This window comes from Lactuca serriola, chromosome 1 (genome assembly GCF_051521515.1).
Source record: "Lactuca serriola cultivar US96UC23 chromosome 1, Lser_US96UC23_V15, whole genome shotgun sequence".
NCBI lineage: Eukaryota > Viridiplantae > Streptophyta > Magnoliopsida > Asterales > Asteraceae > Lactuca > Lactuca serriola.
In genome coordinates, this window is record NC_136408.1 from 206,626,925 (window position 1) to 206,639,532 (window position 12,608).

The 12,608-nt window shown below is 44.4% G+C and overlaps 33 non-coding genes and 2 pseudogenes across 33 annotated transcripts; all 35 read left to right on the forward strand.

Annotated features, from left to right (window-relative positions):
- The first annotated feature begins 122 nt into the window (after positions 1-122).
- On the forward strand, positions 123-241 carry LOC145079044 (5S ribosomal RNA). Its single transcript, XR_013694572.1, has one exon. It is a non-coding gene; the product is annotated as a 5S ribosomal RNA (ribosomal RNA).
- Positions 242-473: 232 nt separating this feature from the next.
- Positions 474-592, forward strand: LOC145076120 (5S ribosomal RNA). The gene has a single exon (XR_013692599.1). It is a non-coding gene; the product is annotated as a 5S ribosomal RNA (ribosomal RNA).
- A 234-nt stretch (positions 593-826) lies between these two features.
- On the forward strand, positions 827-945 carry LOC145085439 (5S ribosomal RNA). The gene has a single exon (XR_013699837.1). It is a non-coding gene; the product is annotated as a 5S ribosomal RNA (ribosomal RNA).
- A 251-nt stretch (positions 946-1,196) lies between these two features.
- On the forward strand, positions 1,197-1,315 carry LOC145075774 (5S ribosomal RNA). Its single transcript, XR_013692509.1, has one exon. It is a non-coding gene; the product is annotated as a 5S ribosomal RNA (ribosomal RNA).
- A 231-nt stretch (positions 1,316-1,546) lies between these two features.
- On the forward strand, positions 1,547-1,665 carry LOC145078245 (5S ribosomal RNA). Its single transcript, XR_013693833.1, has one exon. It is a non-coding gene; the product is annotated as a 5S ribosomal RNA (ribosomal RNA).
- A 235-nt stretch (positions 1,666-1,900) lies between these two features.
- Positions 1,901-2,019, forward strand: LOC145080057 (5S ribosomal RNA; annotated as a pseudogene).
- A 235-nt stretch (positions 2,020-2,254) lies between these two features.
- On the forward strand, positions 2,255-2,373 carry LOC145074897 (5S ribosomal RNA). Its single transcript, XR_013692162.1, has one exon. It is a non-coding gene; the product is annotated as a 5S ribosomal RNA (ribosomal RNA).
- Positions 2,374-2,610: 237 nt separating this feature from the next.
- Positions 2,611-2,729, forward strand: LOC145079045 (5S ribosomal RNA). The gene has a single exon (XR_013694573.1). It is a non-coding gene; the product is annotated as a 5S ribosomal RNA (ribosomal RNA).
- A 233-nt stretch (positions 2,730-2,962) lies between these two features.
- LOC145076124 (5S ribosomal RNA) lies at positions 2,963-3,081 on the forward strand. The gene has a single exon (XR_013692600.1). It is a non-coding gene; the product is annotated as a 5S ribosomal RNA (ribosomal RNA).
- Positions 3,082-3,317: 236 nt separating this feature from the next.
- Positions 3,318-3,436, forward strand: LOC145085376 (5S ribosomal RNA). The gene has a single exon (XR_013699777.1). It is a non-coding gene; the product is annotated as a 5S ribosomal RNA (ribosomal RNA).
- A 269-nt stretch (positions 3,437-3,705) lies between these two features.
- Positions 3,706-3,824, forward strand: LOC145078807 (5S ribosomal RNA). Its single transcript, XR_013694338.1, has one exon. It is a non-coding gene; the product is annotated as a 5S ribosomal RNA (ribosomal RNA).
- A 231-nt stretch (positions 3,825-4,055) lies between these two features.
- Positions 4,056-4,174, forward strand: LOC145073357 (5S ribosomal RNA). Its single transcript, XR_013691329.1, has one exon. It is a non-coding gene; the product is annotated as a 5S ribosomal RNA (ribosomal RNA).
- A 235-nt stretch (positions 4,175-4,409) lies between these two features.
- On the forward strand, positions 4,410-4,528 carry LOC145079537 (5S ribosomal RNA). Its single transcript, XR_013695047.1, has one exon. It is a non-coding gene; the product is annotated as a 5S ribosomal RNA (ribosomal RNA).
- Positions 4,529-4,761: 233 nt separating this feature from the next.
- On the forward strand, positions 4,762-4,880 carry LOC145076754 (5S ribosomal RNA). Its single transcript, XR_013692793.1, has one exon. It is a non-coding gene; the product is annotated as a 5S ribosomal RNA (ribosomal RNA).
- Positions 4,881-5,144: 264 nt separating this feature from the next.
- On the forward strand, positions 5,145-5,263 carry LOC145078808 (5S ribosomal RNA). Its single transcript, XR_013694339.1, has one exon. It is a non-coding gene; the product is annotated as a 5S ribosomal RNA (ribosomal RNA).
- Positions 5,264-5,493: 230 nt separating this feature from the next.
- LOC145075996 (5S ribosomal RNA) lies at positions 5,494-5,612 on the forward strand. The gene has a single exon (XR_013692567.1). It is a non-coding gene; the product is annotated as a 5S ribosomal RNA (ribosomal RNA).
- A 233-nt stretch (positions 5,613-5,845) lies between these two features.
- On the forward strand, positions 5,846-5,964 carry LOC145079538 (5S ribosomal RNA). The gene has a single exon (XR_013695048.1). It is a non-coding gene; the product is annotated as a 5S ribosomal RNA (ribosomal RNA).
- Positions 5,965-6,199: 235 nt separating this feature from the next.
- LOC145085377 (5S ribosomal RNA) lies at positions 6,200-6,318 on the forward strand. Its single transcript, XR_013699778.1, has one exon. It is a non-coding gene; the product is annotated as a 5S ribosomal RNA (ribosomal RNA).
- Positions 6,319-6,567: 249 nt separating this feature from the next.
- On the forward strand, positions 6,568-6,686 carry LOC145075779 (5S ribosomal RNA). The gene has a single exon (XR_013692510.1). It is a non-coding gene; the product is annotated as a 5S ribosomal RNA (ribosomal RNA).
- A 232-nt stretch (positions 6,687-6,918) lies between these two features.
- LOC145076007 (5S ribosomal RNA) lies at positions 6,919-7,037 on the forward strand. Its single transcript, XR_013692569.1, has one exon. It is a non-coding gene; the product is annotated as a 5S ribosomal RNA (ribosomal RNA).
- A 234-nt stretch (positions 7,038-7,271) lies between these two features.
- LOC145079539 (5S ribosomal RNA) lies at positions 7,272-7,390 on the forward strand. The gene has a single exon (XR_013695049.1). It is a non-coding gene; the product is annotated as a 5S ribosomal RNA (ribosomal RNA).
- A 233-nt stretch (positions 7,391-7,623) lies between these two features.
- Positions 7,624-7,742, forward strand: LOC145077869 (5S ribosomal RNA). The gene has a single exon (XR_013693477.1). It is a non-coding gene; the product is annotated as a 5S ribosomal RNA (ribosomal RNA).
- A 237-nt stretch (positions 7,743-7,979) lies between these two features.
- On the forward strand, positions 7,980-8,098 carry LOC145079046 (5S ribosomal RNA). Its single transcript, XR_013694574.1, has one exon. It is a non-coding gene; the product is annotated as a 5S ribosomal RNA (ribosomal RNA).
- A 231-nt stretch (positions 8,099-8,329) lies between these two features.
- Positions 8,330-8,448, forward strand: LOC145076131 (5S ribosomal RNA). The gene has a single exon (XR_013692603.1). It is a non-coding gene; the product is annotated as a 5S ribosomal RNA (ribosomal RNA).
- Positions 8,449-8,682: 234 nt separating this feature from the next.
- Positions 8,683-8,801, forward strand: LOC145085379 (5S ribosomal RNA). Its single transcript, XR_013699779.1, has one exon. It is a non-coding gene; the product is annotated as a 5S ribosomal RNA (ribosomal RNA).
- Positions 8,802-9,055: 254 nt separating this feature from the next.
- On the forward strand, positions 9,056-9,174 carry LOC145076018 (5S ribosomal RNA). Its single transcript, XR_013692571.1, has one exon. It is a non-coding gene; the product is annotated as a 5S ribosomal RNA (ribosomal RNA).
- Positions 9,175-9,407: 233 nt separating this feature from the next.
- On the forward strand, positions 9,408-9,526 carry LOC145076011 (5S ribosomal RNA). The gene has a single exon (XR_013692570.1). It is a non-coding gene; the product is annotated as a 5S ribosomal RNA (ribosomal RNA).
- Positions 9,527-9,759: 233 nt separating this feature from the next.
- LOC145080058 (5S ribosomal RNA) lies at positions 9,760-9,878 on the forward strand (annotated as a pseudogene).
- A 235-nt stretch (positions 9,879-10,113) lies between these two features.
- On the forward strand, positions 10,114-10,232 carry LOC145075311 (5S ribosomal RNA). Its single transcript, XR_013692407.1, has one exon. It is a non-coding gene; the product is annotated as a 5S ribosomal RNA (ribosomal RNA).
- A 269-nt stretch (positions 10,233-10,501) lies between these two features.
- Positions 10,502-10,620, forward strand: LOC145078809 (5S ribosomal RNA). The gene has a single exon (XR_013694340.1). It is a non-coding gene; the product is annotated as a 5S ribosomal RNA (ribosomal RNA).
- A 233-nt stretch (positions 10,621-10,853) lies between these two features.
- On the forward strand, positions 10,854-10,972 carry LOC145076510 (5S ribosomal RNA). Its single transcript, XR_013692698.1, has one exon. It is a non-coding gene; the product is annotated as a 5S ribosomal RNA (ribosomal RNA).
- A 234-nt stretch (positions 10,973-11,206) lies between these two features.
- Positions 11,207-11,325, forward strand: LOC145079444 (5S ribosomal RNA). Its single transcript, XR_013694958.1, has one exon. It is a non-coding gene; the product is annotated as a 5S ribosomal RNA (ribosomal RNA).
- Positions 11,326-11,560: 235 nt separating this feature from the next.
- LOC145076619 (5S ribosomal RNA) lies at positions 11,561-11,679 on the forward strand. Its single transcript, XR_013692728.1, has one exon. It is a non-coding gene; the product is annotated as a 5S ribosomal RNA (ribosomal RNA).
- A 236-nt stretch (positions 11,680-11,915) lies between these two features.
- On the forward strand, positions 11,916-12,034 carry LOC145079048 (5S ribosomal RNA). The gene has a single exon (XR_013694576.1). It is a non-coding gene; the product is annotated as a 5S ribosomal RNA (ribosomal RNA).
- A 234-nt stretch (positions 12,035-12,268) lies between these two features.
- LOC145076135 (5S ribosomal RNA) lies at positions 12,269-12,387 on the forward strand. The gene has a single exon (XR_013692604.1). It is a non-coding gene; the product is annotated as a 5S ribosomal RNA (ribosomal RNA).
- Positions 12,388-12,608: the final 221 nt, after the last annotated feature.

The following is a 12,608-nucleotide window of genomic DNA, read 5'->3' on the forward strand; positions in this document are numbered from 1 at the left end:
CATGGTTTTCTTATTTTTGGAACTGAGTCGATCGGTCACATGGGTCCCATGCCCCGCGTACCAAAACAAAGAAGGTTCTGCATTTTGTAACACATAAAAGCAATAAACATAGATACTATTTCGTGTGCGATCATACCAGCACTAATGCACCGAATCCCATCAGAACATCGCAGTTAAGCGAGCTTGGGCGAGAGTAGTACAAGGATGGGTGACCCCCTTGGAAGTGCTCGTGTTGCACCCTTTTTTTCGATGTCCGTTTGCATTTTTTTTTAACATTTTACGTGCGGTTTTTTGGTTTTTTTCCTTTCTTTCTGGCTATTTCTATGCTCGGGTGCCTTCCGGTTTATCGTTGATGGTTTTCGTATTTTTGGAACGGAGCCGATCGGTCACGTGGATCCCACGCCCCGCGTATAAAAACAAAGGAGATTCTGCATCTTGTAACACATAAAAGCAATAAACATGGATATTATTTTGGGTGTGATCATAACAACACTAATGCACCGGAACCCATCAGAACTCCGCAGTTAAGCGTGCTTGTACGAGAGTAGTACTAGGATGGGTGACCCCTTGGGAAGTCCTCGTTTTGCACCCCCCCTTTTTCGTTGTCCGTTTGCGTTTTTTTTTACATTTTACATGCGGTTTTTTGGTTTGTTTTCCTTTCTTTCTTGCTATTTCTATGCTCGGGTGCCCTCCGGTTCATGGTTGATGGTTTTCGTATTTTTGGAACTGAGCCGATCAGTCACGTAGGTCCCACGCCCCGCGTACCAAAACAAAGGAAGTTCTGCGTCTGGTAACACATAAAAGCAATGAACATGGATAGTATTTCGGGTGCGATCATACCAGCACTAATGCACCGGATCCCATCAGAATTCCGCAGTTAAGCGTGCTTGGGCGAGAGTAGTACTAGGATTGGTGACCCCTTGGGAAGTCCTCGTGTTGCACCCCCCTTTTTAGTTTGTCCGTTTGCGTTTTTTTTTTTTTTTTTTTTTTTTTACATTTTACGTGCGGTTTTTTGTTTTTTTTTCCCTTTCTTTCTTGCTATTTCTATGCTCGGGTGCCCTCTGGTTTATGGTTGATGGTTTTCGTTTTTTTGTAACGGAGCCGATCGGTCACGTGGGTCCCACGCCCAGCGTACCAAAACAAAGGATGTTCTGTGTCTTGTAACACATAAATGCAATAAACATGGATAGTATTTCGTGTGCGATCATACCAGCACTAATGCACCGAATCCCATCAGAACTCCGCAGTTAAGCGTGCTTGGGCGAGAGTAGTACAAGGATGGGTGACCCCTTGGGAAGTGCTCGTGTTGCACCTTCTTTTTCGTTGTCCGTTTGCATTTTTTTTTACATTTTACATGCTGTTTTTTGGTTTTTTTCCTTTCTTTCTGGCTGTTTCTATGCTCGTGTGCCTTTCGGTTTATGGTTGATGGTTTTCGTATTTTTGGAACGGAGCTGATCCGTCACGTGGATCCCACGCCCCGCGTACAAAAACAAAGGAGATTATGCGTCTTGTAACACATAAAAGCAATAAACGTGGATATTATTTTAGGTGTGATCATAACAGCACTAATGCACCGGATCCTATCAGAACTCTGCAGTTAAGCGTGCTTGGGCGAGATTAGTACTAGGATGGGTGACCCCCTGGGAAGTCCTCGTGTTGCGCCCCCTTTTTCGTTGTCCGTTTGCGTTTTTTTTTTTTCCATTTTACGTGCGGTTTTTAGGTTTTTTTTCCTTTCTTTCTTGCTATTTCTATGCTCGGGTTCCCTCCGGTTCATGGTTCATGGTTTTCGTATTTTTGGAACGGAGCCGATCGGTCACTTGGGTCCCACGCCCCGCGTACCAAAACAAAGTAGGCTCTGCGTCTTGTAACACATAAAAGCAATAAACATGGATAGTGTTTCGTGTGCTATCATACCAGCACTAATGCACCGAATCCCATCAGAACTCCGCAGTTAAGTGTGCTTGGGTGAGAGTAGTACAAGGATGGGTGACCCCCTGGGATGTGCTCGTGTTGCACCATCTTTTTCGTTGTCCGTTTGCATTTTTTTTTTTTACATTTTACGTGCGGTTTTTTGGTTTTTTATCCTTTCTTTCTTGCTATTTCTATGCTCGGGTGCCCTCCGGTTCATGGTTCATGGTTTTCGTATTTTTGGAACGGAGCCGATCGGTCACATGGGTCCCACGCCCCGCATACCAAAACAAAGTAGGTTCTGCGTCTTGTAACACATAAAAACAATAAACAGGGATACTATTTCGTGTGCTATCATACCAGCACTAATGCACCGGATCCCATCAGAACTCCGCAATTAAGCGTGCTTGGGCGAGAGTAGTACTAGGATTGGTGACCCCCTGGGAAGTCCTCGTGTTGCACCCCCCTTTTTAGTTTGTCCGTTTGCGTTTTTTTTTTTTTACATTTTACGTGCGGTTTTTTGTTTTTTTTTCTTTCTTTCTTGCTACTTCTATGCTCGGGTGCCCTCCGGTTCATGGTTCATGGTTTTCGTATTTTTGGAACTGAGTCGATCGGTCACATGGGTCCCACGCCCCGCGTACCAAAACAAAGAAGGTTCTGCATTTTGTAACACATAAAAGCAATAAACATAGATACTATTTCGTGTGCGATCATACCAGCACTAATGCACCGAATCCCATCAGAACATCGCAGTTAAGCGAGCTTGGGCGAGAGTAGTACAAGGATGGGTGACCCCCTTGGAAGTGCTCGTGTTGCACCCTCTTTTTCGATGTCCGTTTGCATTTTTTTTTTAACATTTTACGTGCGGTTTTTTGGTTTTTTTCCTTTCTTTCTGGCTATTTCTATGCTCGGGTGCCTTCCGGTTTATCGTTGATGGTTTTCGTATTTTTGGAACGGAGCCGATCGGTCACGTGGATCCCACGCCCCGCGTATAAAAACAAAGGAGATTCTGCATCTTGTAACACATAAAAGCAATAAACATGGATATTATTTTGGGTGTGATCATAACAACACTAATGCACCGGAACCCATCAGAACTCCGCAGTTAAGCGTGCTTGTACGAGAGTAGTACTAGGATGGGTGACCCCTTGGGAAGTCCTCGTTTTGCACCCCCCCTTTTTCGTTGTCCGTTTGCGTTTTTTTTTTTACATTTTACATGCGGTTTTTTGGTTTGTTTTCCTTTCTTTCTTGCTATTTCTATGCTCGGGTGCCCTCCGGTTGATGGTTGATGGTTTTCGTATTTTTGGAACTGAGCCGATCAGTCACGTAGGTCCCACGCCCCGCGTACCAAAACAAAGGAAGTTCTGCGTCTGGTAACACATAAAAGCAATGAACATGGATAGTATTTCGGGTGCGATCATACCAGCACTAATGCACCGGATCCCATCAGAATTCCGCAGTTAAGCGTGCTTGGGCGAGAGTAGTACTAGGATTGGTGACCCCCTGGGAAGTCCTCGTGTTGCACCCCCCTTTTTAGTTTGTCCGTTTGCGTTTTTTTTTTTTTTTTTTTTTTTTTTTTTTTTTTTTTTTTTTACATTTTACGTGCGGTTTTTTGTTTTTTTTTTCCCTTTCTTTCTTGCTATTTCTATGCTCGGGTGCCCTCTGGTTTATGGTTGATGGTTTTCGTATTTTTGTAACGGAGCCGATCGGTCACGTGGGTCCCACGCCCAGCGTACCAAAACAAAGGATGTTCTGCGTCTTGTAACACATAAATGCAATAAACATGGATAGTATTTCGTGTGCGATCATACCAGCACTAATGCACCGAATCCCATCAGAACTCCGCAGTTAAGCTTGCTTGGGCGAGAGTAGTACAAGGATGGGTGACCCCTTGGGAAGTGCTCGTGTTGCACCTTCTTTTTCGTTGTCCGTTTACATTTTTTTTTACATTTTACATGCTGTTTTTTGGTTTTTTTCCTTTCTTTCTGGCTGTTTCTATGCTCGTGTGCCTTCCGGTTTATGGTTGATGGTTTTCGTATTTTTGGAACGGAGCTGATCCGTCACGTGGATCCCACGCCCCGCTTACAAAAACAAAGGAGATTATGCGTCTTGTAACACATAAAAGCAATAAACGTGGATATTATTTTGGGTGTGATCATAACAGCACTAATGCACCGGATCCTATCAGAACTCCGCAGTTAAGCGTGCTTGGGCGAGATTAGTACTAGGATGGGTGACCCCCTGGGAAGTCCTCGTGTTGCGCCCCCTTTTTCGTTGTCCGTTTTCGTTTTTTTTTTTCCATTTTACGTGCGGTTTTTAGGTTTTTTTTTCCTTTCTTTCTTGCTATTTCTATGCTCGGGTTCCCTCCGGTTCATGGTTCATGGTTTTCGTATTTTTGGAACGGAGCCGATCGGTCACTTGGGTCCCACGCCCCGCGTACCAAAACAAAGTAGGCTCTGCGTCTTGTAACACATAAAAGCAATAAACATGGATAGTGTTTTGTGTGCTATCATACCAGCACTAATGCACCGAATCCCATCAGAACTCCGCAGTTAAGTGTGCTTGGGCGAGAGTAGTACAAGGATGGGTGACCCCCTGGGATGTGCTCGTGTTGCACCATCTTTTTCGTTGTCCGTTTGCATTTTTTTTTTACATTTTACGTGCGGTTTTTTGGTTTTTTATCCTTTCTTTCTTGCTATTTCTATGCTCGGGTGCCCTCCGGTTCATGGTTCATGGTTTTCGTATTTTTGGAACGGAGCCGATCGGTCACATGGGTCCCACGCCCCGCATACCAAAACAAAGTAGGTTCTGCGTCTTGTAACACATAAAAACAATAAACAGGGATACTATTTCGTGTGCTATCATACCGGCACTAATGCACCGGATCCCATCAGAACTCCGCAATTAAGCGTGCTTGGGCGAGTGTAGTACTAGGATTGGTGACCCCCTGGGAAGTCCTCGTGTTGCACCCCCCTTTTTAGTTTGTCCGTTTGCGTTTTTTTTTTTTTTTTTTTTTTTGTTTTTTTTTTTTTTTACATTTTACGTGCGGTTTTTTGTCTTTTTTCCCTTTCTTTCTTGCTATTTCTATGCTCGGGTGCCCTCTGGTTTATGGTTGATGGTTTTCGTATTTTTGTAACGGAGCCGATCGGTCACGTGGGTCCCACGCCCAGCGTACCAAAACAAAGGATGTTCTGCGTCTTGTAACACATAAATGCAATAAACATGGATAGTATTTCGTGTGCGATCATACCAGCACTAATGCACCGAATCCCATCAGAACTCCGCAGTTAAGCTTGCTTGGGCGAGAGTAGTACAAGGATGGGTGACCCCTTGGGAAGTGCTCGTGTTGCACCTTCTTTTTCGTTGTCCGTTTACATTTTTTTTACATTTTACATGCTGTTTTTTGGTTTTTTTCCTTTCTTTCTGGCTGTTTCTATGCACGTGTGCCTTCCGGTTTATGGTTGATGGTTTTCGTATTTTTGGAACGGAGCTGATCCGTCACGTGGATCCCACGCCCCGCGTACAAAAACAAAGGAGATTATGCGTCTTGTAACACATAAAAGAAATAAACGTGGATATTATTTTGGGTGTGATCATAACAGCACTAATGCACCGGATCCTATCAGAACTCCACAGTTAAGCGTGCTTGGGCGAGATTAGTACTAGGATGGGTGACCCCCTGGGAAGTCCTCGTGTTGCGCCCCCTTTTTCGTTGTCCGTTTGCGTTTTTTTTTTCCATTTTACGTGCGGTTTTTAGGTTTTTTTTCCTTTCTTTCTTGCTATTTCTATGCTCGGGTTCCCTCCGGTTCGTGGTTCATGGTTTTCGTATTTTTGGAACGGAGCCGATCGGTCACTTGGGTCCCACGCCCCGCGTACCAAAACAAAGTAGGCTCTGCGTCTTGTAACACATAAAAGCAATAAACATGGATAGTGTTTCGTGTGCTATCATACCAGCACTAATGCACCGAATCCCATCAGAACTCCGCAGTTAAGTGTGCTTGGGCGAGAGTAGTACAAGGATGGGTGACCCCCTGGGATGTGCTCGTGTTGCACCATCTTTTTCGTTGTCCGTTTGCATTTTTTTTTTTTACATTTTACGTGCGGTTTTTTGGTTTTTTATCCTTTCTTTCTTGCTATTTCTATGCTCGGGTGCCCTCCGGTTCATGGTTGATGGTTTTCGTATTTTTGGAACTGAGCCGATCAGTCACGTAGGTCCCACGCCCCGCGTACCAAAACAAAGGAAGTTCTGCGTCTGGTAACACATAAAAGCAATGAACATGGATAGTATTTCGGGTGCGATCATACCAGCACTAATGCACCGGATCCCATCAGAATTCCGCAGTTAAGCGTGCTTGGGCGAGAGTAGTACTAGGATTGGTGACCCCCTGGGAAGTCCTCGTGTTGCACCCCCCTTTTTAGTTTGTCCGTTTGCGTTTTTTTTTTTTTTTTTTTTTTTACATTTTACGTGCGGTTTTTTGTTTTTTTTTCCCTTTCTTTCTTGCTATTTCTATGCTCGGGTGCCCTCTGGTTTATGGTTGATGGTTTTCGTATTTTTGTAACGGAGCCGATCGGTCACGTGGGTCCCACGCCCAGCGTACCAAAACAAAGGATGTTCTGCGTCTTGTAACACATAAATGCAATAAACATGGATAGTATTTCGTGTGCGATCATACCAGCACTAATGCACCGAATCCCATCAGAACTCCGCAGTTAAGCGTGCTTGGGCGAGAGTAGTACAAGGATGGGTGACCCCTTGGGAAGTGCTCGTGTTGCACCTTCTTTTTCGTTGTCCGTTTGCATTTTTTTTTTACATTTTACATGCTGTTTTTTGGTTTTTTTCCTTTCTTTCTGGTTGTTTCTATGCTCGTGTGCCTTCCGGTTTATGGTTGATGGTTTTCGTATTTTTGGAACGGAGCTGATCCGTCACGTGGATCCCACGCCCCGCGTACAAAAACAAAGGAGATTATGCGTCTTGTAACACATAAAAGAAATAAACGTGGATATTATTTTGGGTGTGATCATAACAGCACTAATGCACCGGATCCTATCAGAACTCCACAGTTAAGCGTGCTTGGGCGAGATTAGTACTAGGATGGGTGACCCCCTGGGAAGTCCTCGTGTTGCGCCCCCTTTTTCGTTGTCCGTTTGCGTTTTTTTTTTTCCATTTTACGTGCGGTTTTTAGGTTTTTTTTCCTTTCTTTCTTGCTATTTCTATGCTCGGGTTCCCTCCGGTTCGTGGTTCATGGTTTTCGTATTTTTGGAACGGAGCCGATCGGTCACTTGGGTCCCACGCCCCGCGTACCAAAACAAAGTAGGCTCTGCGTCTTGTAACACATAAAAGCAATAAACATGGATAGTGTTTCGTGTGCTATCATACCAGCACTAATGCACCGAATCCCATCAGAACTCCGCAGTTAAGTGTGCTTGGGCGAGAGTAGTACAAGGATGGGTGACCCCCTGGGATGTGCTCGTGTTGCACCATCTTTTTCGTTGTCCGTTTGCATTTTTTTTTTACATTTTACGTGCGGTTTTTTGGTTTTTTATCCTTTCTTTCTTGCTATTTCTATGCTCGGGTGCCCTCCGGTTCATGGTTCATGGTTTTCGTATTTTTGGAACGGAGCCGATCGGTCACATGGGTCCCACGCCCCGCATACCAAAACAAAGTAGGTTCTGCGTCTTGTAACACATAAAAACAATAAACAGGGATACTATTTCGTGTGCTATCATACCGGCACTAATGCACCGGATCCCATCAGAACTCCGCAATTAAGCGTGCTTGGGCGAGAGTAGTACTAGGATTGATGACCCCCTGGGAAGTCCTCGTGTTGCACCCCCCTTTTTAGTTTGTCCGTTTGCGTTTTTTTTTTTTACATTTTACGTGCGGTTTTTTGTTTTTTTTTCCTTTCTTTCTTGCTACTTCTATGCTCGGGTGCCCTCCGGTTCATGGTTCATGGTTTTCGTATTTTTGGAACTGAGTCGATCGGTCACATGGGTCCCACGCCCCGCGTACCAAAACAAAGAAGGTTCTGCATTTTGTAACACATAAAAGCAATAAACATAGATACTATTTCGTGTGCGATCATACCAGCACTAATGCACCGAATCCCATCAGAACATCGCAGTTAAGCGAGCTTGGGCGAGAGTAGTACAAGGATGGGTGACCCCCTTGGAAGTGCTCGTGTTGCACCCTCTTTTTCGATGTCCGTTTGCATTTTTTTTAACATTTTACGTGCGGTTTTTTGGTTTTTTTCCTTTCTTTCTGGCTATTTCTATGCTCGGGTGCCTTCCTGGTTATCGTTGATGGTTTTCGTATTTTTGGAACAGAGCCGATCGGTCACGTGGATCCCACGCCCCGCATATAAAAACAAAGGAGATTCTGCATCTTGTAACACATAAAAGCAATAAACATGGATATTATTTTGGGTGTGATCATAACAACACTAATGCACCGGAACCCATCAGAACTCCGCAGTTAAGCGTGCTTGTACGAGAGTAGTACTAGGATGGGTGACCCCTTGGGAAGTCCTCGTTTTGCACCCCCCTTTTTCGTTGTCCGTTTGCGTTTTTTTTTTACATTTTACATGCGGTTTTTTGGTTTGTTTTCCTTTCTTTCTTGCTATTTCTATGCACGGGTGCCCTCCGGTTCATGGTTGATGGTTTTCGTATTTTTGGAACTGAGCCGATCAGTCACGTAGGTCCCACGCCCCGCGTACCAAAACAAAGGAAGTTCTGCGTCTGGTAACACATAAAAGCAATGAACATGGATAGTATTTCGGGTGCGATCATACCAGCACTAATGCACCGGATCCCATCAGAATTCCGCAGTTAAGCGTGCTTGGGCGAGAGTAGTACTAGGATTGGTGACCCCCTGGGAAGTCCTCGTGTTGCACCCCCCTTTTTAGTTTGTCCGTTTGCGTTTTTTTTTTTTTTTTTTTTTTTTTTTTACATTTTACGTGCGGTTTTTTGTTTTTTTTTCCCTTTCTTTCTTACTATTTCTATGCTCGGGTGCCCTCTGGTTTATGGTTGATGGTTTTCGTATTTTTGTAACGGAGCCGATCGGTCACGTGGGTCCCACGCCCAGCGTACCAAAACAAAGGATGTTCTGCGTCTTGTAACACATAAATGCAATAAACATGGATAGTATTTCGTGTGCAATCATACCAGCACTAATGCACCGAATCCCATCAGAACTCCGCAGTTAAGCGTGCTTGGGCGAGAGTAGTACAAGGATGGGTGACCCCTTGGGAAGTGCTCGTGTTGCACCTTCTTTTTCGTTGTCCGTTTGCATTTTTTTTTTTACATTTTACATGCTGTTTTTTGGTTTTTTTCCTTTCTTTCTGGCTGTTTCTATGCTCGTGTGCCTTCCGGTTTATGGTTGATGGTTTTCGTATTTTTGGAACGGAGCTGATCCGTCACGTGGATCCCACGCCCCGCGTACAAAAACAAAGGAGATTATGCGTCTTGTAACACATAAAAGAAATAAACGTGGATATTATTTTGGGTGTGATCATAACAGCACTAATGCACCGGATCCTATCAGAACTCCACAGTTAAGCGTGCTTGGGCGAGATTAGTACTAGGATGGGTGACCCCCTGGGAAGTCCTCGTGTTGCGCCCCCTTTTTCGTTGTCCGTTTGCGTTTTTTTTTTCCATTTTACGTGCGGTTTTTAGGTTTTTTTTCCTTTCTTTCTTGCTATTTCTATGCTCGGGTTCCCTCCGGTTCGTGGTTCATGGTTTTCGTATTTTTGGAACGGAGCCGATCGGTCACTTGGGTCCCACGCCCCGCGTACCAAAACAAAGTAGGCTCTGCGTCTTGTAACACATAAAAGCAATAAACATGGATAGTGTTTCGTGTGCTATCATACCAGCACTAATGCACCGAATCCCATCAGAACTCCGCAGTTAAGTGTGCTTGGGTGAGAGTAGTACAAGGATGGGTGACCCCCTGGGATGTGCTCGTGTTGCACCATCTTTTTCGTTGTCCGTTTGCATGTTTTTTTTTTACATTTTACGTGCGGTTTTTTGGTTTTTTATCCTTTCTTTCTTGCTATTTCTATGCTCGGGTGCCCTCCGGTTCATGGTTCATGGTTTTCGTATTTTTGGAACGGAGCCGATCGGTCACATGGGTCCCACGCCCCGCATACCAAAACAAAGTAGGTTCTGCGTCTTGTAACACATAAAAACAATAAACAGGGATACTATTTCGTGTGCTATCATACCGGCACTAATGCACCGGATCCCATCAGAACTCCGCAATTAAGCGTGCTTGGGCGAGAGTAGTACTAGGATTGGTGACCCCCTGGGAAGTCCTCGTGTTGCACCCCCCTTTTTAGTTTGTCAGTATGCGTTTTTTTTTTTTTTTTTTTTTTTTTTTTTTTTTTTTTTTTTTACATTTTACGTGCGGTTTTTTGTTTTTTTTTTCCCTTTCTTCTTTGCTATTTCTATGCTCGGGTGCCCTCTGGTTTATGGTTGATGGTTTTCGTATTTTTGTAACGGAGCCGATCGGTCACGTGGGTCCCACGCCCAGCGTACCAAAACAAAGGATGTTTTGCGTCTTGTAACACATAAATGCAATAAACATGGATAGTATTTCGTGTGCGATCATACCAGCACTAATGCACCGAATCCCATCAGAACTCCGCAGTTAAGCTTGCTTGGGCGAGAGTAGTACAAGGATGGGTGACCCCTTGGGAAGTGCTCGTGTTGCACCTTCTTTTTCGTTGTCCGTTTGCATTTTTTTTTTACATTTTACATGCTGTTTTTTGGTTTTTTTTCCTTTCTTTCTGGCTGTTTCTATGCTCGTGTGCCTTCCGGTTTATGGTTGATGGTTTTCGTATTTTTGGAACGGAGCTGATCCGTCACGTGGATCCCACGCCCCGCTTACAAAAACAAAGGAGATTATGCGTCTTGTAACACATAAAAGCAATAAACGTGGATATTATTTTGGGTGTGATCATAACAGCACTAATGCACCGGATCCTATCAGAACTCCGCAGTTAAGCGTGCTTGGGCAAGATTAGTACTAGGATGGGTGACCCCCTGGGAAGTCCTCGTGTTGCGCCCCCTTTTTCGTTGTCCGTTTGCGTTTTTTTTTTTCCATTTTACGTGCGGTTTTTAGGTTTTTTTTCCTTTCTATCTTGCTATTTCTATGCTCGGGTTCCCTCCGGTTCATGGTTCATGGTTTTCGTATTTTTGGAACGGAGCCGATCGGTCACTTGGGTCCCACGCCCCGCGTACCAAAACAAAGTAGGCTCTGCGTCTTGTAACACATAAAAGCAATAAACATGGATAGTGTTTCTTGTGCTATCATACCAGCACTAATGCACTGAATCCCATCAGAACTCCGCAGTTAAGTGTGCTTGGGCGAGAGTAGTACAAGGATGGGTGACCCCCTGGGATGTGCTCGTGTTGCACCATCTTTTTCGTTGTCCGTTTGCATTTTTTTTTTTTACATTTTACGTGCGGTTTTTTGGTTTTTTATCCTTTCTTTCTTGCTATTTCTATGCTCGGGTGCCCTCCGGTTCATGGTTCATGGTTTTCGTATTTTTGGAACGGAGCCGATCGGTCACATGGGTCCCACACCCCGCATACCAAAACAAAGTAGGTTCTGCGTCTTGTAACACATAAAAACAATAAACAGGGATACTATTTCGTGTGCTATCATACCAGCGCTAATGCACCGGATCCCATCAGAACTCCGCAATTAAGCGTGCTTGGGCGAGAGTAGTACTAGGATTGGTGACCCCCTGGGAAGTCCTCGTGTTGCACCCCCCTTTTTAGTTTGTCCGTTTGCGTTTTTTTTTTTTACATTTTACGTGCGGGTTTTTGTTTTTTTTCCTTTCTTTCTTGCTATTTCTATGCTCGGGTGCCCTCCGGTTCATGGTTCATGGTTTTCGTATTTTTGGAACTGAGTCGATCGGTCACATGGGTCCCACGCCCCGCGTACCAAAACAAAGAAGGTTCTGCATTTTGTAACACATAAAAGCAATAAACATAGATACTATTTCGTGTGCGATCATACCAGCACTAATGCACCGAATCCCATCAGAACATCGCAGTTAAGCGAGCTTGGGCGAGAGTAGTACAAGGATGGGTGACCCCCTTGGAAGTGCTCGTGTTGCACCCTCTTTTTCGATGTCCGTTTGCATTTTTTTTTAACATTTTACGTGCGGTTTTTTGGTTTTTTTTTCCTTTCTTTCTGGCTATTTCTATGCTCGGGTGCCTTCCGGTTTATCGTTGATGGTTTTCGTATTTTTGGAACGGAGCCGATCGGTCACGTGGATCCCACGCCCCGCGTATAAAAACAAAGGAGATTCTGCATCTTGTAACACATAAAAGCAATAAACATGGATATTATTTTGGGTGTGATCATAACAACACTAATGCACCGGAACCCATCAGAACTCCGCAGTTAAGCGTGCTTGTACGAGAGTAGTACTAGGATGGGTGACCCCTTGGGAAGTCCTCGTTTTGCACCCCCCTTTTTCGTTGTCCGTTTGCGTTTTTTTTTTACATTTTATATGCGGTTTTTTGGTTTGTTTTCCTTTCTTTGTTGCTATTTCTATGCTCGGGTGCCCTCCGGTTCATGAATGATGGTTTTCGTATTTTTGGAACTGAGCCGATCAGTCACATAGGTCCCCCGCCCCGCGTACCAAAACAAAGGAAGTTCTGCGTCTGGTAACACATAAAAGCAATGAACA